The following is a 25,723-nucleotide window of genomic DNA, read 5'->3' on the forward strand; positions in this document are numbered from 1 at the left end:
TCTTTATGGTCCAGCTGTCACCTCCGTATATGACTACGTGAAAAACCATAACTTTGACTATACAGATTTTGTCAACAAAGTGATGTCTCTGCTTTTTAATATGCTAAGTTTGCCCTCCCATCAGTCCCCACACAACACATTCCTTTTGTATATCGGCCTGATTGTATATTGTATATTGGGCTGATGATTCAATGGGATTCTTCCAGATGCACATCCTGCTCTTACTTGTTGGTGGAAATCATGACTTGAGAGTGTACTTTCTCCCTCACTTCCTCTCTGCCAGCCTTGCTGGCTGTCTTCTTGTGCCTCCCTTCATCCCTTTGCTCAGTGGGCACCTTCATATTTCTCAGGTCTCCCACTCTTGTACTCTTGCCTGGAAAGAGGATGGAGGAGCCTGGTGGGCTGCAGTCCATGGGTCGCTGAGGGTCGGACACGACTGAGCGACTTCACTTTCATTTTTCACTTTCATGCGTTGGAGAAGGAAATGGCAGCCCACTCCAGTGTTCTTGCCTGGAGAATCCCAGGGACGGGGGAGCCTGGTGGGCTGCTATCTATGGGGTCGCACAGAGTCAGACACAACTGAAGCGACTTAGCAGCAGCAGCATAGCTCCTGAGATCAAACCTTCCTGACGATTCTGTTCAAAGGACGTGCTCTCTCTCATCAGCACACCCAGTTCATTCCCAGCAAAGCCCTGACTACAGGCTGTAATTACAGGCTTGTCTGTCTCTCATTTGCTGTCACTCGTCTCCCACAAGAACGTGAGCTCTCTAAGAGTAAGGACTTGCTCTGTCTCACTCATTCCTGTGCCGCTGCTGTCTAGAAAAATGCCTAGCCACAGTAGATGTTCAATAAGTATTTGTTGAGTGAATGAATCCGTTTTTAAGATTATTCAAGCCATTTGTTTTTCCTTGATTGTCTGCCAGTCTGCTCCTTGGTAAGGTATCTGACCATTGGAGGAAGAAACGTGTGTCATTTGCAGCTTCTGTTCAAAGAAGATGTGGAACTTTAATAATTAGAGGGAGGTCCTGGCTTTTAAATCTTAGCTTTGCAGCTGTGTATCCCTTAATCAAAGATTCAGTTAGGAGAGCCAGCAGGGTTTCATGAGCAAATTTTAATTTTTCTATTTTCTGTCTGCTTTGTGAGTTTTATTTTATCTGAATTTGGAATGAGAAGTACTATGGAAGATTTAGGGCTGCCCATATGTGATTTTCAATTATCAAGATGCTAAAAATGCTACAAAATTAACATTTTTGTTTATTTCAAGTACAGTGGTCTCAGGATTACATAACACTAAGTCTTCTTAAGAATTACAAAATAAAGATGCTGATGTGAAACTCATTGCAACCTATGAACTTGTGTCTACAAAACACTGATGTAATGCTATGAGCTCATAATATAAATGGATGCTGAACCATCTGTGTTTTGTGACACACTGTATCATAAAAAAATTTGTGTATAATTCTAAAGTAAAAAATGAAACAAATTTTCAACTAACAGGTGCGTTGCTTCAAACATACAACTCAGCAATTCTAAATCCTGACTTGAAACAATGCCTGCAAAAGCGAAGAGTCAGGGGAAGACACTACATTTGATACTCTTGAAAAATATCAAAGAAGTACCTCTAAAATGTAGTAGAGAAATGATAAATATAAGATGTTGCAAAGCGGGATAAAAGAGTCAATATAAAATACTTCTTTACTGGAAGGAAAGAAAAAGAAAGAAGGAAAGACAAGGAGAGGAAGGCAGAGTTTGCGGAGGAGGGTCCATTCCTGAGCTGGTTGAAGCTCTTGAGCTCAGGCTCTTGGGCTGCGTAGTCAAGAAAACGATGGTCAGAATTCACCTATAGCACATCTTTATCCATTTATCTGTCGATGGACATTTAGGCTGTTTCCATGACCAGCTATTATAGATAGTGCTGCTATGAACACAGGGGTGCATGTACCTTTTTCAAATTAGAGTTCTGTCTATATGCCCAGGAGTGGGATTGCCAGATGGTATGGCTATTTTAAAAGAGATACAGGAGTAATCCCAAGAGGCAGTTTGAAGGGAACAGAAGTAGACATTTATCAAGGTGTTCCATACTTAATGCTTCCCTGGTGGCTCAGATGGTAAAGCGTCTGCCTGCAATACGGGACACCCGGCTTTGAGCCCTGGATTGGGAAGATGCCCTGCAGAAGGCAATGGCAACCCACTCCAGTACCCTTGCCTGGAAAATCCCATGGACAGAGGAGCCTGGTAGGCTACAGTCATCCGGCTCACAAAGAGTTGGACATGACTGAGCGACTTCACTTTCACTTTTCACTTTCCATACTTTATATATGTTACTTAATTCTCATAACACTTCCAAAGAGGTGTTACTAATCCAATTTAGAGAAAATTGATCAAGAGGGAGGGGTCATATGTATACCTATGGCTGATTCATGTTGATACTTGGCAGAAACCAACAAAATTCTGTAAAGCAATTATCCTTCAATTTAAAAATAGAGATAATTGAGTCTCAGTGACTTATTAAATATCTTACTCAAGGTCAGACAATGGAACTAGATCTGAGAACCAGCAGATTGGCTAGGTGGTGGACTAGGATGAGTCAAAGCATTTTCACTTGGCTTGTTTTATAAAGCTGTATTTGTATTTTTATTAATTTTTTTTCTCGTAAATCTGGGAACCTAACATTCATTTGTGCTTGATTGCATATCAAAGCCACGGGCTGAATAGGTTAATGCCCAAAGCAGAGAGTGATGGCCAGATTTGTCTTAGTTTTGTTTCTTCATCCTTAAGGCTAGCATTTGGTTTTAGGTGAGGGAAAGATGAGTTCCTGACAATACACAGCAGTTTAATCAAGACTTATAATGAGGGCTCACCAGCCGGTTAAGGCAAGCAGCCTTCACTAGATTTGCCTGCTCTCAGTGAGTCCCTCTGGGTAGCTGTGACTCTGGGCTGGAGGGGAGTCACAGAGCTGAGGTCCCTGCAAAGGGAAGCCAGCCTGCACGCATTTCCAAGAGTGTCCTGCTGCCGACTGGCGCCACGGTCACCCACTTGGGGCATTTTGAAGCAGCCTCAAATAAGCTTGCAACATCAGGGTTAGAGAAGAAGGTGGGTTAAGAGTCAAGGACACAGCACAAGTTTTAGATTTAGGTTTTAAAACCTGGTAAACTCTTATTTTTCTTTTTTATAAAGAAAAACAGAAGTTTGCAGTCTCCCTTCATTACCCACCGGTGCTTCTGAGCCATGAACTTTCCCCCACTTCGGAAACTTCTCTGGAAAATGCATTTCATGCTTGTCTACTTCAGTAAAAACCCTTGACTGAATTGTTACAAAACAGGAGACTTGGCCCAGGGAGTGTGAGAAATCTCCCGACGCGGCAAAGCCAGTTGGCATCCTTGAAGCCCTGTGTGCTCCGACCCCTGGTTTACCTGTCTTCTTGGACTGTGACCTTCTTCCAGCAGAAGGGGGTTCTGACTGTTCCCATGCCAGGGGGCCAGGAGGAGGCGGTCACAGCACATACATCACTTTCTCAGACACACTGAAGGGTGTCTCTTCGGATGAGGGGGGCTGACCTGACTTCAGGGCTCCAAGCTCACCAATACGTGAGACACAATCTTCAGAGAATTCGCAGAGCAAATCTCTCTGAAAGCCTCAACTTGGATTTTTGCTCTTATAAGGCTATGCCTGCCTTATTGGCAACCCACTCCAGTGTTCCTGCCTAGAGAATCCCACGGACACAGGAGCCTGGTGGGCTACCGTCCAGAGAGTCGGGAGTCGCAGAGTCAGACACGACTGAAGCGACTTAGCTCACAAAGCACACACAAGGCGGTGCCTGCATCATTATTAACTTCTCACTGCTCTTACACAAATGGGATAAGCCTCCTCTTTCTCCGCTGGTACAGACTTTTACCCAACAGTCCTTATATAGATCCTTAGCCAGCCAGTTTCCTGTTCTCCAGCACTGGGGTTTCTGAACTTAATCTCTTTTCTCAAGCTCTCACCCTGTTCTTTACTCCTTCACTCTCAGAAGTTGATCCAAACTCTTGTTTCCTTAAGAAAAGGGAGTATTTTCAATAAGAATTCATTGGGCACCTGCTATAAAGCAGGAAGTATGCTATTTGGGGAACATAAAGACAAATAAGTCATGAACTCTACCCTGGAGGGGCTTATAGCTGGATGAGGGAAAGTCACTCAGTCAAGTCACTCAGATCACTTGACTGAGCGACTGAACTGAATTGATGTGACATGTGGGATCTTAGTTTCCTGACCAGGGATCAAACCCAAGCCTCTTGCACTGGAAGCTTGGAATCTTAGCCACTTTACTGCCAGGGGAGTGCCTCACTGTCATTTTTTAAAATCAGACCCTGACTATTTCTTTTCTGGTCTGTTGGATAGCCCCAATAATGAAGACTCTGCTTTCTGTCTCTTTTTATTTCACTTTATCTTTCATGGCATTTCACAAATTACATTTCTAGAATACAGATTCTTTTTTGAAAAAAAAAATTCCTTAAAATAAAAATTGATGATTTTCCACTGCCTGCACTAAAATTCAAATTTTTGATGTAGCACTCAGGACAGTGTGTCCTTGGCCGCCAGTTTTCTTTTTGAAACTCCCTTCTTTCCTTCTCATTCCACGTACATCATCTGATGTAGCCCTGTGTGATCACAGCGTGCTGCCCTGCCTCCCCAAACTTGCCTTGAATTCTTACACCTCCCAGGACCTACTGTGGTTTCTTCTCTACCTAGAAATGGCTTGTGCACTTGTCGAAATCGTATTCATGCTTCTGAGCCCAGCTTAAGTGTTACCTTCTCTGTGAAGTCTTCCCAGACCTCCTTTTCTCCTGGAAGATCAGTGGGTCTCCCCTCTGTGTTCTCATACCAGAAAAGTGAAAGTGAAGTCACTCAGTTGTGTCCAACTCTTTGGGACCCCATGGACTGCAGCCCACCAGGCTCCTCTCTCCATGGGATTTTCAAGGCAAGGGTACTGGAGTGGGTTGCCATTTCCTTCTCCAGAGGGATCTTCCAAACCCAGGGATCGAACCCGGGTCCCCCACATTGCAGGCAGATGTTTTACATCTGAGCCACTGGGGAAGTCTCTCTCTCTCTTTCTCTCTCTCATACTCTCTCTCAGGGTGGTTCCCAGACCTGGCTGTGCACTAGAATCAATTGAGAAGCTTTAAAAAGATCCCGAAGCCTCAGCCTTACCTCATACCTTACACCAGAATATATGAGGGAAAGCTCTGTGCATTTGTAGCTTTTGAAATCTGATCTCAGGTGCTCAGAATTTGATAAGTTCAGATATTTATTCAAGATTCAATAATGCACAGGTTACTAACGGTCATCAAGGAGAACAAGATTCACTTTATTCTGGGTTAGCCTGATTCTCGGACAAGGAATTACTTTCCTCATCAGTTAGATTGTCTCCAGGATCTCTGTCTTTATCTCCGAAACAGACGTTCTTTGAAAGACCAAAGAAGACAACGGATGAAGTGGCCTGCTGTGATATTCTCATTTTGGGAAAATTACAGAGGTAATTCAGAATAAAGTTGGGACGTCCCATTCTCTGTTCTGTGGTTGTAACATTTTAAATCTCCTCTCTTCCAGGCACACGTGTGTGTCAGAATCTCTCCAGTTCTGCCAAGTCCAACTGCCATCGTACCCATGCTGCTGCTGCTGCTAAGTCCCTTCAGTCGTGTCCGACTCTGTGAGACCCCATAGACGGCAGCCCACCAGGCTCCCCCGTCCCTGGGATTCTCCAGGCAAGAACACTGGAGCGGGTTGCCATTTCCTTCTCCAATGCATGAAAGTGAAGAGTGGAAGTGAAGTCGCTCAGTCATGTCCAACTCTTCGAGACCCCATGGACTTCAGCCTACCAGGCTCCTCCATCCATGGGATTTTCCAGGCAAGAGTACTGGAGTGGGGTGCCATGGCCTAGACAAGACTAAATAAATTGAGATGAAGTGTTCCCTTGCACCACTAAACTGGGGTCTGAAGGTAAGTCTGCTAAATAAATTGTAAAAGATAGTATAATGTTTGTAAGTGAAATATTGTCAATACTCACAGTGAATTGTTTTTATAGTTCAGACGGGAAGTATCACAACAACTTACAGTGTGTCTCAGAACATCAAAAAGGTTCTCATTTGAGAACCAGAGCAATAAGTTTGCTATTACAGATTGGACTGGAAAGCATCAAAGTAATAGAATTGTTTTCTTGGAGGTTTAAATTCATTGAATAACATTTAACTATGATCTGTAGGAGTTTTAAATTCTAGAACTCTTCCCTGTGTCACCAAGCCCAGCTATCATTCTGATCCTCGGGGATGTGAAATGCTAACATATCTGTATGTTCCGTGATTGGGTAGACCAGAGCTCTGCACTTCTCCCCACACACACCTGCCCTTTGCAAGGATGTGCAGACACCACACATGCGTGTACAGATACGTATGCCCACACCTCCACCGCTGGTCTGTCCACAGCCAGGGTCTAGATGAAACTCTGACTTTTAAGGTTGCTGTTTTCTTTGGCTTTTAAATCATGATCTTACTGTGGAATCCAAAACTCAGACAAACATGATGCCAGCGGAAGTCACAGCAGGATCGTTTGCGGAGGTTGGATATCTTTAAATTAAAGAAAAGAAAAAAGAGTGAGAGCGGGTCCTTAAAAACCAACATTTTATAACCTGAGTCATGCTCATGTTTTTGCTCCTTTGCTTAGAAAAAAAACAGTATCTCAGAGCTGACCTAAAACCTGGTTAGTGGTGCACGGCACGGTAGGGGATGGGCTGTGCACACCAAGGGGCATGAAGGAGGGTCCTCCTGCCCTTGGGGTCTGGGCGAGGCTGAAGTCCTGAGGTTCTGGAGGACGATCCTTCTCACTCATACAGAAAACATGTCCATAAGAACAGTGTATCTAAAATATTTTTATTTAAAACTTTTTTAAGGTTCACTGTTCTGAACTGTAAAAATGAGCAGAAGTGACTACCCCTGCCGCCAGTCCCCTACTGGCAAAGCTGCCTCTTAACTATCAAGGCTCAGTTGAATTCAGTGGTTCTCAGCATGCGGTCCCCAGGCCAGCAGCAGCATCACTCCAGAACTTGTTAGAAAAACATATTCTCCAACCCTTCCCCAGGCTTGGTGGCTCAGATGGTAAAGAATCCACCCGCAATGCAGCAGACCTGGGTTCCATCCCTGGGTCGGGAAGATCCCCTGGAGAGGGAATGGCAGCCCACTCCAGTATTCTTGCCTGGAGAATCCCATGGACAGGGGAACCTGGGGGCTACAGTGCATGGGGTCGCAGAGTCAGACATGACTGAGGGAGTAACTCTTTCACTAGCACCCCAGATTTGCCCAATCAGAAACTCTGGGAGTAGGACCCAGAAGTGGGTGCTTTGACTGGGTGTCTAGGTGATGCTGAGGCAGGCTCAAGTTGAGGACCACTGGCTTCAAACAATTCACTCTATGAAGAACCAGCAGGTTGAATATAAGCCAACCATTCGCCATTGCTTACTGATAACATAGAAAAACCAATAGGGTCTCTAGAGTATTTGAGCCTTTTCCTAACATTTTTGTCATGTCAAAGAAAAGGGGGTAATGCAGGTATGGAGAAAAACATGTTTTTCAGCCGAGTCCCATTGATGTAAAAAGTGAAAGGCTGAGTGTCACATAAAGGCACAAAAAGTAAACCCACTTAGATTTTCCTTGTGTTCCTTCCAACAAGAGATAGAACATGTTTAATTTGCTTTTTCCCCAACTAACTATGAAGAACAAAAGACAAAGCCGGGGAAAATAACTGTTTTCTGTTGTGGTTAATTAAAGAGAGATAGCAGACTCTACAGAAGAACTCATTTTCTTGAAGGGCAGAGGCTTTCTCTATACTTCTTTATGTACCTAGAGCACTAGAGGATGGTTGGGTGGCATCACCGACTCAATGGACATGAGTCTGAGCAAACTCCAGGAGATAGTGAAGGACAGGGAAGCCTGGCGTGCTGTAGTCCATGGGGTCACAAAGAGCTGGACACGATTTAGTGACTGAACAAAGCACATTCCTTAATCTGAAATAGGGGTCTAATAACTATTCATTAAAATTGAGGGGAAAAGCAAATAGGAGAAAAGAAAAAGAAGTAAAAAGATAAAAATAGAAAAGCATCACAGGGAGAAATATAAACTTGAGAGACAAAGAAACATCTACAAGAGAAGGAAGATGCCAGGGGGAAATCAAAGAAAGCGACGGAGGTAAAAAGCGAAGTGACAGTTCCCTGAGAAACAGAGAACTCACCTGACTTATCAGTTATATGAATAAGGCTCATGAACTTCAGAGGCAATGATCTGGCTGCTCAGGCATGCAACATTTTCCCCTTTAAAAACCGCTTCTAAAACTCTTTGTCCCAAGATGCTGGCCAAGTTTCAAGGACCAAGGAGCAGACTCTTAGGGACACAGCGTGTGTACTAAGTCACTTCAGTCGTGTCTGACTCTGTGTGACCCCATGGACTATAGCCCGCTAGGCTCCTCTATCCATGGGATTCTCCAGGCAAGAATACTGGAGTGGGGTTGCCATGCCCTCCTCCAGAACCCTCCGACCCGTGGATCAAAAATGTGACTCCTGAGGCTTGTGCATTGGCAGGCGGGTTCTTTAGGTAGAATCCAGCACCACCTGGGATTTTTACCTGAAGAAGGAACACCTTCCGTCAAGAAGAGATACTTGGATCTGAGATGAGTGGCTTATGAGGTAGTGATCTCCCCGTCACAAGGTATTCAAGCCGAGGAGTCCAGGAAGCTGCAAGGAGTACGACAGATGCTGTATCAGAAGAAGGGGGGACTTCCCTGGTGGTCAGTAGCTGAGACTCTGAGTTCCCCATGCAGGGGGCCCAGGTTCGATCCCTGATCAGGGAACTAGATCCCACATGTCGCAACTAAGAGTTTCACAGACTGCGACAAAGGTCAGAGATCCCACGTGCTGTGACTGAGGTCTTGTGCAGCCAGATGGAAAAAAAAGAAAAAAAAAATTTTTTTTAAAGAAGAAGGGGAAGGGAGAGGTTGATTCTTTTAAAATCTTGAACTTTATTGAGCATATTTCTCAGAGTTCCACCTCACAGCTGCTGTTTCACAGATAGTAAGCGTGGGAAATATGGCTCAGTAGACCAAGGCCTGTGAATTCTCAACTTGAACCAAAATTCACCTTCACCTCTTCACCCGTCGCTACCCTATTTCACACTTGGTTTCATCTCCACAATGAGAATATGTCCTCACAGCAGATAGTGCAGATAACTGAGAAAAGCAGTTCTGAGAACTTAAAAAAAATGCAAATGTTCAGTAATTACCCTTTAAAATGTGAGAACAGTGCTTTAGAGCAGTAACTGAATAGTTCAGTCATAAGCAGAGTTGGCCTCAGGGGAAAACATAATCCGACTTAAGAGTTGGCAGGAGACGTGGTACCCACTCCCAAGGAGGGACCTACTTATTCGAGAAAAGATGTCAGAAATCCTGAGCTACCACATGAAAGCAGGAGCTGGTGGCCACTTCTTCCAAGTCAGAGATGGTGATCCAGCCCTGGAAAATGGCAGTTTCTGCAGTTAGTTTTCCCCTTTGGGAAAGCACCAGCACCTCCACACTGCTGATCTGGATACTGGCCTCGGACTTCCCACCACGGGCAATAAACAAGAGAACCACGAGGAAAAGCAACCTGTGCGTCCACCGTCCTTAGACATCGAGGCTTATGTCACTATGGTGGCGGTGCTTTAGTCGCTCAGTTGTGTCCCGCTCCTCGCGACCCTATGACTGTGGCCCACCAGCCTCCTCTGTCCATGAGATTTTCAGGCAAGAGTATTGGAGTGGGTTGCCATTTCCTTCTCCAGGGGATCCTCCCTATCCAGGGATTGAACCAGCTACTCCTGCACTGGCAGACGGATTCTTTACCAACAGAGCCATTTTACAGTTGCTCAAACCCACAGAACGTACAACAGCAAAGGTGAGCCCTAACTCGAACCTTGGCCATTGGGTGATGGCGCTGAGTCCATGTAGATTCATCAGCCGTAACCGATGTAGCGCTCTTCATTCAGCCCAGCATTTTGCGTGATGTACTCTGCATGTAAGTTAGATAAGCAGGGTTATTTAATTTGCTTCGATCATGCCCAATTCTTTGTGACCCAATGGACTGTAGCCCTTCAGACTCCTCTGTCCATGGGATTCGCCAGGCAAGAATACTAGAGGGGATTGCCATGCCCTTCCCAACCCAGGGATCAAACCCATGTCTCTTATGTCTCCTGCATTGGCAGGGTGGTTCTTTACCACTAGTGCCACCCGGGAAGCCCTCCTTCTTTCATTGCTGATGGTCAAAAAATATTTATTATAGGTATACATCTATGCACACCTATTCATATATTGGAAAGAGTGAGATACATGTCGTGTGATGGTAAAATGCATGAATTCTAGAGTAAAACTGCTGGTGTTCCAATACCCCGACCGGCTGTGTACTCTGGGCCAGGTGCTTTGCCACTTTCTGACTCATTTCCTGCTTGTACAACAGGTATACTCAGAGTGTAATAGTTAAGAATGTTTTTGGAACGTTTTAGGCACTTTGCAAGAATTAGCCAATACAGTTGTACCAATAAAGGTAGAACTCTTGAGTAATATTTCTCATTCGGTGCCTGTTGGCGGGAACAATGAACATTTAGTGGAAAGGAGACAGAGATCAAAACTGAGATAGATTTACAGACCAATTAGCTTCTTTTCTGCTCCATGCCCATAGATTTCCCAATCCCCCCTCAGCTATATCAGTGAGGATAGTGGGCCAAAAGAGCTTCCTGAAATGAACCAGTTTTACACTCTCCATAAAACACCACTTCTTGAGGATCAGACATAACCCTCCATTTCATAAGCTCGTCATGAAAGGGAATCTGAGCCTTTCCTGTTTTAATTAGAAGTGCTGATTCCATACACCCATGTTTATAGCAGCATTATTCACAAAAGCCAAAAGAAGCAATCCAAGTCTTCATAGCAGATCAGTGGATGATCAAAATGTGGTATATGCATAAATGGAACACTATTCAGCCTTTAAAAGGAAATTCTAACACATGCTATATAACATAGACAGACCTTGAGGGCGCAATGCTAAGTGAAATAAGCCATTCACAAAAGGACAAATGCTTAAAACGTGTATAATATCATATAAGAAACGAATCGCCAGTCCAAGTTCGATGCAGGATACAGGAAGCTTGGGGCTGGTGCACTGGGATGACCCAGAGGGATGGTACGGGGAGGGAGGTGGGAGGGGGGTTCAGGATGCGAAACACATGTACACCCGTGGCGGATGCATGTTGATGTATGGCAAAACCAATACAATATTGTAAAGTAAAAAATAATACTAATAAAATTTTTTTTAAAAAAGGACAAATGCTGTATGATTCCACTTATGTAAGATACCTAGGGGAGTGACCTTCAGAGACAGAACACAGAAGAGTGGTTTCCACTGCTGGGGGAGACAGGAAATGGGAGTTATTGTTTAATGGATACAGAGTTTCAGTTTTGCAAAATAAAGAGAGTTCTGGGGACTGCTTGCACAGCATGGTGAGTGTACTTAAAACGACTGAACTTAAAAGTGATTTAAAAGTGTACTTAAAAGTGATTAAGATGGTGAATTTTATGTTACCCATATTTTGCCACTTTTAAAACATTTTTTAAAATACTGACTTCAATCAAACCACTACAGGTACCCTGGTGGCCACCAGTTGGGGAAGGGTGTGCTGTTGTTCCTGATCTATAAGACCCGATGAAATTGTTAATGCTTTTTCCTGTCAGCAGCCAATCTCACTGATAGGCTGCAGCTGCTGTCTGTGCGCTCCAGTCCAAACAAGAGTCCGGGCCACCCCCTTCTGGCCTGTGATTCTTTCCTAGGGGAGCTACAAATATGACTCTTAAGTTAAAAGGTATGCATGGGGCACATGCATGCCTGTATCCCCAGGTGGGCTCCCTGTTGAACCCCTGCACATATGGGAGAGTAGGCCAGTACTGAAAGAGTCCACCCAGGTCAGCCGTGTTGGATCACACAATTGTCAGATGTAATGTCTGGGTTTTTGACGCCATCGTTGGAGCTCTAGGTAACGTCCCAGGGTCTCTGGGATTGCACTCTGGGCTTCCCTGGTGGCTCAGTTAGTAAAGAATCTGCCTGCAGTGCCAGAGACCTGGGGGGTTCGACCCCTGGTTTGGGAAGATCCCTGGAGAAGGGAATGGCAACCCACTCCAGTATTCTTGCCTGGAGAATCCCATGGACCAAGGAGTCTGGTGGGCTGTAGTCCATGGCTATAGACCTGGTAGGTGAGAATCCGCCAAGAGTTGGACACGACTGAGCGACTCACACTTTTTGCACTCTGCATGAATGTCAGGTCTGCATGGGAGCTGTTTCCCTGCAAGCAGGGAATGCTTGAGTTTCTTCGTGAATTAAGACCACTTAGATTTCTGTGACAAGTGGTTTCTATATGAGTCTTTTAGATTAGACCTTCTGCCTATCGATTCTTTTAAAATGTATTAGAATTTCACAAGTATGTGTGAATTACGTATCTTTTATTTTTCCGGGTTGGAAAGGAGATGGGCAAAGGACAAACATTTCATGTTTCATCACGAACAAGAACTACTTTCAGGTCCAGCATGCTGATTAACTAATATGATTATCCTTCATAACAGCAGCATGATATAAAGAAGATTTCATTTATTTTATTCATAATTATAATAAATTCTCTGTGCTTCCTTTTCTGATTGCTTACACACTTCCTCATGTATGTTAGTGTGTATGAGACAAAGTGTGTGTGTGGTATATTTTGTGACATCCTGAAATTTGAAACAAGGGCAGCTCACATGACTGAAAGAGCAGAGACTTTGCTTCTGAGACCTCTGACACCTACTCCTGCAAGCTTCTATCAAAAAGTCAGCTGTCAAATAGCTTATAGAAAATAGGCTTTTCAGAACATAAAAAGCAACGTGACCACATTTTACCCTGAATGTCTCTTGATTCAAGCTCTCTTGAGAAATAGAGGCCAAGGGCCACCTGTTACTGGAAAGAGACCAGCTGACCTCTGACCAGACTGCTGCTGGGGAGGTCTAACCACATCTGTGAGTTCCATCAACATCTCCCTTCCTTGGCCCATTAAGAAACTGGGGCAGAACTCAGGAGGAGAAGCTGCTTTCACAAGTCTGAGATGAAAGAGCCGCTGGGATCCAATGGTGATAACAAGGACTGACTCTCTTCCGTGCAGTCCTAAGAGCTGACATGTCCTTGGCCTTCCAAAATGTTGCTTCCAGAATAACAACCCGTCAGGACCCTGGGGAGAAACCACCACAAACGGTGAGACCACTGGCTGTGATCTGTGGGTCTTGGTGATAAAAGCAAAGTGACTCTTCTTCTCTCTCAGCCCCCAGACTCTCAGGTACGGTAGGACACTGTCAAGACTGAGCCTGTGTGCTAAGAGAACTTGGATGGCCTGACTCTGAAGCCCAAGCTGACCTCGGCAGGAACTGTCTTTGCAGAGAACACAGACTCCTGAAAGAAGGGGGAACAAGAGCTTTAAACCAAGTTTGCCTTTTGCATTCCATCAGAAACAGGTGTTTGCTTCGGTGGAAGAGAGAGTTCACAGAGGGATTTCATGCATAGCTAAGAGCAATGGTGGAATTTTTCGGATGTCATAGCTGGGATCGACTTATATCATCAGGGCATTGTCACTCCAGTGGCTTTCTACAAGCAAGATATTAAACACGTGTGTGTGTGCCTGTGTGTACACAATACTTGAAGCTGGTCAAATCAGCACCCACCATTTCTCCAGCATTCTTGGGTATATTTCCAATATAAAGGCACTTCTCTTATCCTCTGGTTATAGTAACCCAAGTTACTTTATTCACAACATCTCCTTTGATTTTCATCACAATGCTATGAGATAGGCATTGTCTCCATTATATAGATGGGAAAACTGATGCTTAGAAAGTTTGTGGAACATGCTGAGGGGACATAACCAGGAAGTGCCAGAGATGGGATTTGATTTTGATTTCACCCCCGATTCTGCTCCCACAGATCCCACAAGATAAACAGCACACGTTGCACGTTGTATTAGCTGCAGAGTCAGTAAAAATTCCCGGGTGACCATCTGCAAAGCCCATTCACTCACCTTCCTCTCCTCGGCCGAGCTGACCCACAAGTACCAAGTGTGGCAGGGCCTCCCTTGTCTCCTCACCGAGTGTCCCTCTGCCTCTGTTGCTTTCAGTCTTTTCCAAGATTAACATCTGACCTACCTTCTTTCCATGACCTGGATGGTCAACCCTCCCAACAACGAGTCCTGAGTGATGGAATCGGGTGAAATGACCTCACCATCTTTCCTAGTAGAATGGCTATCCTTCTGCGGACTTCTGAAGAGGCACCATTTATGCAGCCATAACTAACTGCCCAGTCTTCTGTTTAACCAGAGTTCCAAGACATCAGATCCTCTTGACAGCTGCATAGAAGTAGGAAAAAGTCAGTTTAGCTGTTGATCATCAACTCACTCTTTCTATTCTCGCCCAGATTTCTTTATTCTTTATCTTCTAGCTCTTCAGCTGTCTGCCTTCTTTAAGAAACTGCACTGGGTTGCTCTCTTCGAGATGATAGGTAAATAGACAGAGGGGTGAGTAGATGGGAAGATAGGTAGATATATGATTGATAGATAGGTAGGTAGACAGAATATAGATAGGATCTAGATCGGTAGACTATATATGGGTATGTACTGTATGTGTACATATATTATTGATTTGGGTTCCCCAGAAGCAGATTCTGAGATAAGTGTCCACATGCAGGAAGGAAACACTAGGGTGAGGATGAAGCCATGCAAAACAGGAAAGAGAAGAAAACTAAAGGAGACTAATCAGGCAACTTCTTATTGAAGGCAAGTGGCACTTGATTTCTCTGGGGACCTTGGGAGACTCTAAGACTTCCAGTCTCTCAAGCTCCACCCCAAATCTCCTGAATCAGAACACGAATTTTTAACAATATCCCCTAGTGGTAGAGTTTATAGAGCACTGGAGCAGAATATGCCTCAAAATTAAACTAACAACGGGGCAGGGAAGTTGTGAGATTTATCCTTCCGCTTTCCTATTTGACGTGGGTTGTGGGCAATTTCTGAGGGTTTTCATTCTCTGGCATTTCTGGCTTAACCTTTGTATTGTTGGAATGATCAGACTCCAGTGGCTAGAAAAAGTCCTCAGACAGAGAATTAAGTGTATTAGCAGTAAGCAGTCCTTGGCACATATAGTTATTACTAGTTCAGCTATGATTCAGATGTATATAAATGTGATATTAAAGTTGAGATTGAATTGCAATAATAACAACTTCCATGAGTGTAATACCGATCCAATGTTAACGATGCATTAGGTAGATTGAAGTCAGCAAGATTACATCTGGGCTTTTATTTGAAATAAAGCAGTTAATTTACCTAGCAGAGAAATACCATTATCACAATTAACTTTAGAAGCACTAAAATAAATCCGTATTATTTTTTTCTCAGAGTTATTTGAGGCTTTTTAAAGTAGGCCATGAGTGAGGTCAGGAAATGGGCTCCATCTTTCATTTACTTATTATAATTCCTAATATTAACCCCCAGGAGGGGTTGGGAGGAAGGCAACCAGTGTTCTTCACTGCAGTACCAAACAGTGCACCACACATATCCTGGAATATGTTCAAGAGCTGAAATTATGGTGGAAAAAAAAAGACTTGACTCCTATTATAACGTTAAACACGGTAAAGACATTTGGATGACATCCAGAAAAATCCATCACTGCTCCTGGACACAATAAAGTAACTACAATAAAGTGATTTCAAGAAAATGTTAGTTCTCTTACCCATCACTTGCATTTTAAGGGGATATTAGGGTATTTCATATCACACAAGGAAAAACTAAAAAAAAAATCAGGATGCATCAAAAGTTTCTAAATCAGCTTGGAAAAAATTAGAATAATAACCTCTTATTAATTCAAACTGTGATGTTGGAGAAGACTGTTGAGAGTCTCTTGGACTGCAAGGAGATCCAACTAGTCCATCCTATAGGAAATCAATCCTGAATATTCATTAGAAGGACTGACACTGAAGCTGAAACTCCAAAACTTAGGCCACCTGATGCGAAGAAACGACTCATTGAAAAAGATCCTCATGCTGGGAAAGGTTGAAGGCATGAGGAGAAGGGGACCACAGAGGACGAGATGGTTGGATGGCATCACCGAGTCAGTGGACTTGAGTTTGAGCAAACTCCAGGAGATGGTGAAGGACAGGGAAGCCTGGCATGCTTCTGTCCGTGGGATTGCAAAGAGTCAGACACAACTGAGCAACTGAACAACAACAGTAATTACTAGAAACAACAGACTTAAACAAAAATCCTAAATAAGGATTTTGTGTTCAAATAATAGCTATAAAAAGGTGTGAATCCAAAATTCTGTATTTCATAGGATGTATTCATTATGAGCTCCAATTACAAGCTTAACGTGAACTTAAATAAAATTTACAACAAAAATGAATGAGCAGCATATCCTGTTCTACATTTTTTTGCTCAATATGACACCAAATGAATTTTAATATATGATAAAATTAAACTCATTATTTATTAACCAAGTACCAAAATGAAAAAAACATTTCATTTAGAAAATAAAAAGTTGATGCACAGAGTATATTCTTGAGTAATGAAACCCTACAGAAAATATTCTTATACCTGCTTCTCTCCTCTCGGTCTCCCTTCTGTCTGCCCTTTAGCATTAGCAGCAAAACCAATTTTGTATCTAATAAGTCTCTCTTGAATCCACCAAGCACGTAACTTTCTGTACACTTCCTCCTGCTACAAAAAAAACTGCCTTTTTTAGAATAAAGTCTAGTGAAATTCTGCTTTTGCTGACATCTTCTCTTTCTCTTTATAAGCAGTTCCTGCTCTGTCCAGCCAAGACACTGAAGAAGACATCAGTGGCTTTAAATCGTATATTTATTTATAGTGTGGTTGACAGACTCATTGGTGTTAGAAAGAAATGTTCTGCCAAATTTGACAATTCACTCCTTACTCTAATCCAAATTTCAGTTTAAAAAAAGAACCCACAGTGTGGAATGTCCATTTGGATTGAGGAAGAGGGTATTTTCTTCAAAGAAATAAAATGATTTCCCTTTTCCCCAAAGTCTGTGTAGGAAACAGCTTGTAGAGGTGTTGAGATGAGTCTGCTGAGGGCAGACTGGGCTGCTCACCAGCAAAGGACTCACTGCTGAGACTGAAGTTAAGAAGAGTGCACACTGGGATGGGTCTTTGGGGGTGAGAACAGATGTGTGAACACCAAAGGTCCAAAGCTGAATGGTATGTATCAAAAACTAACTGGATTCTGAACCAGTCCTGTCTAACAGAGGTGTAATGAGAGCTACAAAAGTCATTGTCAATGGTCTGTAGCCTCATTAAAATAGTAGAAAGAGGGACTTCCCTCGTGGTCCAGTGGTTAAGACTCCATGCTCCCAATGCAGGGAGCCCGGGTTTGATCCCTGGTTGAGCTTCCCTGGTGGCTCAGACAGTAAAGAATCTGCCAGCAATGCTGGAGTCTTGGGTTCAGTGCCTGGGCTGGGAAAAACCCTGGAGGAGGGCATGGCAACCCACTCCAGTATTCTTACCTGGAGAATCCCCAAGGACAGTGGAGCCTGGTGGGCTACGGTCCATGGGGTTGCAGAGTCAGACATGACTGAGTGACTAAGTACCCAGGGAACTAGGTCCCACAGGCCAAAACTAAGAGTTGGCTAAAGATACTACAGGCCGCAAACTAAGACATAACAAATATTAAAAAAAAAAAAATAGAAACCAAGTTCATTTAAATAGTGTATTTTAAACCCAATATGTTCAAAATGATATCATTCCTAAAAATGGATGAGATGTGTTTTTTTGCATACTAACTTTTCAAAGTGAAGGGCAAGTGTTATCCTCACAGCACATTTCAAGGGTCCCAAAGTCACTTGTCACTAGTTGCCACTGTGCTGGCCAGCCCAAGTCCAAACAATTCTAAAATACAGAATCTCTGAGAGCCAGATCAGAAGGACTAGGTGAAATCATAAAGCCAGACTACATTCTTATTATCATGCGGTCTGACCTCGTTCATTTATACTTAGAACTCCAGCAACCTAAGAGGCTTTTCCTGCAGTGCAGGCAGCTTCTTTACCATCTGAGCCACCAGGGAAGCCCATTATTTTGTCATCCAACTCGATTTCACATCAACACACGTTATGAGCTGCATACCCTCCCCTACACATATAACCCGGCAGTATCTTATCCTGCAACCCCTGGGAATCTCTTTAAATTAGGAAAGTACTTTAATTCTGACTGGCTTTTCAGAACAAAAAGCAGTGTTGGTACATTTGGGTTAAAAGTGTGATCTGCCTAAGGTACAGAAAAACCGTTATGTCAAAGCTTCATCTAGGTTTTTGTGCGGCCAGAGCAAGGACTTCAAAAAGCGAATAGTTCTGTTACTTGAAAAAGTGATATATGTTAGGGCTCATTTTTAATGTGCCGTGGGCCTCTGGTCAAGTTGTGGAATAAAGAAGGAGACAGAGGCCAGCCTGACACTTCAGTGCATTGTAATGTATGTCGCTCAGCAGCCTGAGCACACTTTGCTGTAATTAGAAAAACGTTTCTCATCCTTAACATGGATCTTGATTGCAGTATTTCTGACACTTAATGTCTCTCCTGAGACAGGAGTTACTTCTGAGATGACTCAGAAATAATAAGGCATGTTTGCACATAATACTACCAGGGAAATCTCAAAGAGTGCTGAACTTGGAGAGCCAAGATTTATCCTGGACTGTCTTCAGGAAACCCCCCACCTCCCAGCGAGAGTCTGAGAGAGACTTAAGTTGAGAAATGTCTTGCTTCAAGGGTTGTCCGAGGAATCGTACTGCTTGAGTGTAGACATGAGTAGGGAGATCATTCTAGGACATAATTGCTACCACTGTGGAGGGACAGGTTTCTCCAAGGGTCAGTGAAGAGTCACACCCTACTGGTTTGAAGAAGGAAGCCCACCTCACAGAGAGGTAAAAGCCAAGGTTCAGGAGCCAACGCTGAGCACACTGTGTGTCTGGGAAAGGTTTAACTTTCTGAGTGATTTTCTCATGAACTATTGGAAGAGCTTTGTGAAGGACACACTGTTAATTTCCCTTCCTCTATTTCTTTATAGTTTTTCTTTGTCTTTATTTTTTTTACTTTGTTTATTTATTTTTTGCCTGCACTGGGTCTTCGTTGCTTTGCACAGGCTTTTCTCTGGTTGCAGCGAGCAGGGGCTGCTCTCTAGTTACGGTGTGTGGGCTTTTCACTGCAGTGACTTCTCCTGTTGCGGAGCATGGGTTCTAGGGCATTCGGGCTTAAGTAGTTGGGGCACACAGGCTCAGTAATTGTGGCTCGAAGGCTCTAGAGAACCGGCTCAGCAGTTGTGACACACAGGCTTAGTTGCTCTGTGGCACGTGGAATCTTCCTGGACCAGGCATCGAACCCTGCTTTGGCAGATGGATTCTTATCCACTGAGCCACCTGGGAAGTCCCTCTTTTACAGCTTTGCAATAAAAGTTTTGTGTGATAGAATAAAAGCAGAACTAGCTATATAATTGCAGGACAAGTGCAAAATGAAAATGCAGGAACCCTTGTTAAAAATTAACAAGAACTCCAACAGAATGTGGTATACACTTATAATCAAATATCATTCAGTCTTAAAAATGAAGGAAATTCTGACACATGGTCAGTAGCTAGCAGCAGAATACTAAAGACCAAAGAAAAATTTTAAAGCAGTCAGAATTAAAAAGTAAATTACTTACAAAGGACCAATAATTAGACTAGCAAAACTCTTATTAGCATTAGTAAAGCCCCCAAAACAATAGCAAAATGACTATGTATTGGGAGAATATAGTCATCAACCTGGAAGGTTCTATCTAGCTAAATTATTATCAAGACTAAAGGTGAAGTAAAGACAAGTTCAAACAAACTGAGCCTGAGAAAGCTTATAACTCAGGGTCTTTCCATCACTGAAAAAACTACAAAAGGATGCGCATCAGTAGGAAGAAAACAAAGGCAAGAAGGGGGACTGACACACGGGTATTTTGTAGTTTCTCATTCTATCCCCATAACTTTTCATATTGTCTATTTCCCTTTTTCTCTGTGCTGCGACAGAGGATGAGATGGTTGGATGGCATCACCAAGTCCCTAGACATGAGTTTGAGTAAGTTCCAGGAGTTGGTGAGGGCCAGGGAGGCCTGGCATGCTGCAGTCCATGAGGTCACAAACAGCTGGACACAATTGAATGACTGAACTGAACTGAACAATGAAAATGGGGGTATATATGGGCTTCCCTGGTGGCTCAGATGGTAAAGAATCTGCCTGCAATATGGGAGACCTGGCTTCAATCCCTGGGTTGGGAAGATCCCCTGAAGGAGGAAATGGCAACCAACTCTAGTTTTCTTGCGTGGAGAATCCCATGGACAGAGGAGCCTGGAGGGCTACAGTCCATGGGATTGCAAAGAGTCAGATATGACTGAGCGACTAAGCATGGCACTCACATACCTTCTCAAATCAGTATTTTCATTTTCTGTGGATAAAGACCCAGAAGTGGAATTGCTGAATCATAAGTTCGTTCCATTCTTAATTTATTGAGGAACCCTCATATTGTTGTCTTCAGTGGCTGCCCCAAGTTATGTCCCACCAACAGTGCACGAGGGTTCCCTTTCCCCTGCACCCTCACCAACCCGTTATTTCTTGTCTTTTTGATAATAGCCATTCTGTTATGTATGAGATAATATCTCACTGTGGTTCTGATTTGCTTTTACATAATGATTAGTGATATTGATCACCTTTTCATGTACCTATTGGCCCTCTGTATGCCTTCGTTGGGAAAATGTCTACTCAGATCCTCTGCCCATTTAAAAAAATAAATTTATTTCTTTGTTTGGCTGCATTGGGTCTTAGTTGTGATATGTGGGTTCCCGAGCTCACAGGCTCAGTAGGTACAGTGCATGGGCTTACTTGCCCCATGGCATGTGGGATCTTCCTTCCCCAACCAGGGATTGAAACTCATCCCCTGCTTTGGAATGCCAGTTCTTAACCACTGGACCACCAGGAAGTCCCTGCCCAGGTTTTAATTGGTTTTTTGTTTGTTTGGAGTTTCTTTGCTACTGAATTGTATGAGTTCTTTATACATTTTGGATACTAGCTCCTTAGTAGACACATGATTTGCAATATTTTCTCTCGCTTAGCAGGTTGTCTTTTCACTTTGTTGTTGGTTTCCTTTTCTGTGCAGAAGCTTTTTAGTTTGATGTAGTCTCATTTGCTTATTTCTACTTTTATTTCCTTGGCTTTTCATGCCAAATCCAAAAAGCCATCGCCAGGACTAATGCCGAAGAGCTTATCACCTATGTTTTCTTCTAGGAATTTTAGTTTCAGGCCTTACATTCATGTATTTAATCCATTTTGAGTTAACTTCTGAGTATGGTGTAAGATAGGGGCCCACTTTCATTCTTTAGCTGTCCAGTTTTCCTAGCACCATTTATTGAATATCCAACTGCTTCTTCAAAAGACTTGAAGCAGCTAGGAATAACCTAGAAATATAGCCAAAGATTTATTACCTGACATATGTATTTTATACCCTTGTGTACGTTCCTAATTTTCCTTCAATCAGAGGGAGATTATTGAGTGACTTACACGCTACAGGACTAAATAATGAGGAAAGAAACCGTAGATCTTGTATATGGTTTCCACTGTCTAGACTTGCTTATTTTAGATCCATCTAACGCATGAAGGATAATGGGACATTTTCCAAGACTGGGAAGAGCAACACGTAAGTGGAGCTGACGTCATAGTCCTTCTCGTGTTAGGAAATTTCCCATCATTGTTCCAAGAAAGCAAACGCTTGGGAACCACACTGCAGGAAATGAATGGTTTCACATAAACGCTCATTTGCCCTGCCGTCTGCAGTGTCATAAAATGTTTTATAATGATGGCATCTCCTGCTCAGTCTCATCCCTTCTTGAGAAAAGTTTGATTCTTTTTAGAGAATGAATTGGTGACTGGGGATTTACATTTTCTCTTGGAGAGAAATGTTTCTCCATGTTTGTGAAAAGTTATACTAACAATAACTGATGCTGAATGTTAGGCATTAGGCTGATGTTTCCAGCACACTTAACTGCTTTTGGTAGGAATCAAGGAGGTCTTATATGTTCTTTCCATCCAACGAGGCTATAGGTGCTTCTGTTATCACCCAAAAGTATCCAAATAACCTACCAGGAGCAGTGACATGTGGCCCACTGACTCTGCATAGAACTGGATGCCCTGTTATAACACACGTTTGAATTCCACAGCCTCTCAGCTGACCACCTGGATGCCTAAAAACAGCCAGGAATTCCTAACTGACCTGGAGTTCAGTGTCCTGGCCATGCCTGAGGATCAAGAATTCAGGATATGGGGTTCCAACACAGTGCATTGCACCACAGAGAACACGGTTGAGCAATCCGGTGGATGGCCTTAAGCCAGCCATTGATTTATGGCCAAGAATGCATTACTGTTTCTGGTGACAGAAAAGCAGCTCTAAGATCCATTCTGGTTGACCACAGTAGCTGTTCTGATCAGAGCAGGCATCGTGAATTGAGTTGGTTTGGTTAATTCCCTGCTATACTCTACATATGGGGCTCCCCTGGTAGTGCAGTACTAAAGAATCTGCTTGCAGTGCAGGAAACGCATGTTCAATCCTGGGTCAGGCAGATCCCCTGGAGAAGGAAATGGCAACCCACTCTGGTACTCTTGCCTGGAAAATTCCATGGACAGGGGAGCCTGGCAAGCAACAGTCTATGGGCTCGCAAAAAGTTAGATGTGACTGAGCATGCCCGCAAGCAGTATAGTACATATACAAGCTCTGTCTACTAAGACAACACTGAATCTGTAATTTCTTCAAAGTTTACAGTAAGTTATAAGAAAATAAAAGACTAGAATCAAGTGCCTAGGCTCTGTATCAGGTTACTCAAAGATTACAAGGAATTCCTCAGAATTTAAGGGAAGCAGCAAAGTCTATTCCAATAGACAGCTACAGATTTGATTTTGATCAAGAGTTTACTCATTTAGTTTGATTCAGTTTGACCTTTGAAGCCTTATTGTGAGCTAGACATTAAGTTACAGAGCAGAAATAAATGGTTCCACATCCTGAGTTTCACTAGCTCACTATACCTAGTGATTATAGAAAAGAAGTTAACATATTTCAACAGATTGCTTTGTCATTTGCTACTCTTTGGTGGGTCAGAATAGAATTGCTCATAGCATATACATGCTGGTTTTTTGTTCTCGAAGTCAGAATATACGGTAATTATAACAGATGATAACTTGTGTATAAGTTATGGTGCCAATAAGTGATATCTAGATCCTTCAGTTTTAATATACTTCACATGACCACTTTCTCCTACACTGGGGGAAAAAAAGCAGAGCTTTTCTCTACCAATCCTACTTTTTAGAATATGATTAAGAAGCTGGATTTTACCCTCAAACCTGCTTAGCTGAGCGATATTTATCTGCAGGATAGAAAACTCCAGACTTCTCAGTGGTGATGGTTACATTAACTCCAGAAGGAAAAAGTGGGGAAAGTTAGAGCAAGTGAGAAAGAAAGAAACCAAAGAAAACAAAACTTCAGCTCCAGAAGAAAAGACAAAGGAAGTTTGGAAATTTAGAAAGAGGAAAGAAAGCAAAAGAAATGATGGACCAAACACTGTTAGGAAAAATATTTTTTAGTCTGAATAGCAGGCTGATTTACTATAATCCTTCATTTCTTTGCTTATATACCCAAAATAGGATTCAACTTAGCTTCAAGTAAATGACATCAAACACCAAAAGCACCAAATGACTCATAAGTTAGAAAATCAGTTGAATGAGCTACAAAAAATAGACCCAAGTTTATTTTTAGAATTTAATAGAGCAGTTTCATTTTCCTCTAATAACATGTCAGAATATACAATGGCATTCTCTAAGGTCTAAAAATATATACTTAAATATATTTTATATGTAAAAATATGATTTAGCATGGTGCTCTCCTCTTGTGAATTTTTTTTTTTTTTAGTTAAGTGCATAGAACATTACAAAACCACTCACAAAGCCATCTAACCATGATTCTTGAGAAAGACGAATAGGGAATGATTGTGTATCATATTAGGATGAATTACAGAACTGGAGTAGGAAAGATGGTATTAGAGATGGTGTTTCTCACCTTAGTATTTTCCGGGTCTTCAAAAGCTCATTGTCCACACCCCCAGCTGTGGTCCATTGTAAAGGTGGTCACACTTTTTAATGGGCCCTATTTTATTGAGTCTGTGTTTTATTTCTCCACCAGTGACTTTCCCACTTGACTTTTAGCTTGTAGTCATTCACCACATAAAAATGCCAGAGCTAATAAGATGATTGGATGAAAATGCAGAATAATAACCATGTAATATGAAATATGCCGTAAATGTGGTGTACACATATTATATATTATGGCAAAACCTTGGTAATTGCCTGTCTGGTTTAATTTTCAGCTGAGTAAAGGGAAAAAAATCTGAGGTTGTGCTATCTTTTGCTCTATTATTCTTATTACAAATATCTGAATTGGTCAGGGAACCACAGAAATCCATCGCTCCAGTTTTATAGCTTTCAAAGTTTTTGGAATTGGAGGCTAACCTAAGGTAAAACATTTACTCAAGCACAGCTCTCCAGAGTTCTGTGACTTTTCTCATCAGAAATGAATTTCAAGTTAACCTTTAAATAATAAGAAACAAGAGTTTCCTATGCAATTGTGGGGTAGCCAAACCCCAGGGAAGGAATGGGGGCAGGACCCAGGGCAAGGACATGGTGTTCTCACTCACCCTTGTTTGTGATGGCTGTAAACACAAATGAACTTGGATCTTGGAATCTTGCTGGGGGGGGGGTCTCTGTACAGAGAAAGAAGTGTCATGATTTGGGAGTGGAGGGTGGACGGTGACGGTAAAATCTTGGGCAAAATTCCAATGTCTACCAATTCCAGCCTCTCTGTTCTCTGTCCTTTGTAGCCTCTGTCTTCCAGCTTAAAGCCTGAGCAAAGCTTGCCTTAGAAGGCACTTCAAGCCTCTGAACTACGGAATTGATCCTCAGATTTCTGCAAACATCCAGGGAGGTTGCCAGGTGCTAGGGATCCCAGGATTAATAACTCCAAGTCCCTGTGTGCAGGTAATTCAAAGTCTGACGGAGAAGTTTGTACTAGCTTCCCAAGGCTGTGGTTAACCAAGTACCACAAACAGGGTGACTTGGACAACAGAAATTTCCTTCCTCCCCGTTCTGCAGGCTGGAACACTGAGATCGAGGTGCCCGCGGGGTTGGTTCTTCCTGAGGGCTGGGAGCGCTTCACAGGCGGCACTAGTGGTAAGGGAACCCCCCTGCCAATGCAGGAGACCCAGGAGACTCAAGTTCAGTCCCTGGGTCGGGAAGATCCCCTGGAGGATGGCACAGCAAGTCACTCCAGTATTGTCTGGAGAACCCCATGGACAGAGGAGTCTGGAGGGCTTCAGTCCACGGGGTCGCAACGAGTCAGACACGACTAAGCAACACACACACACACACACACACACACACACACAGGCTGGGAGGGAAAATCTGTTCCATTATTTTCTCCTGCTTCCAGCAGCCTCAGGCATTCCTTGTCTTGTTGGTAGTGCTCTCCCGTGTCTCCACATTACCTCCCTTCACGTGTATCTGTC

At 43.0% G+C, this 25,723-nt stretch overlaps 1 long non-coding RNA gene across 4 annotated transcripts; it reads right to left on the bottom strand.

Annotated features, from left to right (window-relative positions):
- Window positions 1-445: 445 nt before the first annotated feature.
- LOC147347752 (uncharacterized) lies at window positions 446-25,723 on the bottom strand. Of its 4 annotated transcripts, none has more exons than XR_015152552.1 (6): window positions 24,857-25,723; window positions 14,134-14,457; window positions 9,969-10,064; window positions 9,441-9,532; window positions 8,650-8,759; window positions 446-6,603 (listed from the first exon to the last, which is right to left on the bottom strand). It is a non-coding gene; the product is annotated as an uncharacterized LOC147347752 (long non-coding RNA). The 4 variants fall into 4 exon arrangements; XR_015152553.1 differs by lacking the exon at window positions 24,857-25,723 and adding an exon at window positions 24,223-24,845; XR_015152554.1 differs by lacking the exon at window positions 9,441-9,532.

The sequence above is a fragment of the Bos grunniens genome, chromosome 23 (genome assembly GCF_055505025.1).
Source record: "Bos grunniens cultivar Pamir isolate PY7600 chromosome 23, Bosgru_T2T1.0, whole genome shotgun sequence".
NCBI classification, from domain to species: Eukaryota; Metazoa; Chordata; class Mammalia; order Artiodactyla; family Bovidae; genus Bos; species Bos grunniens.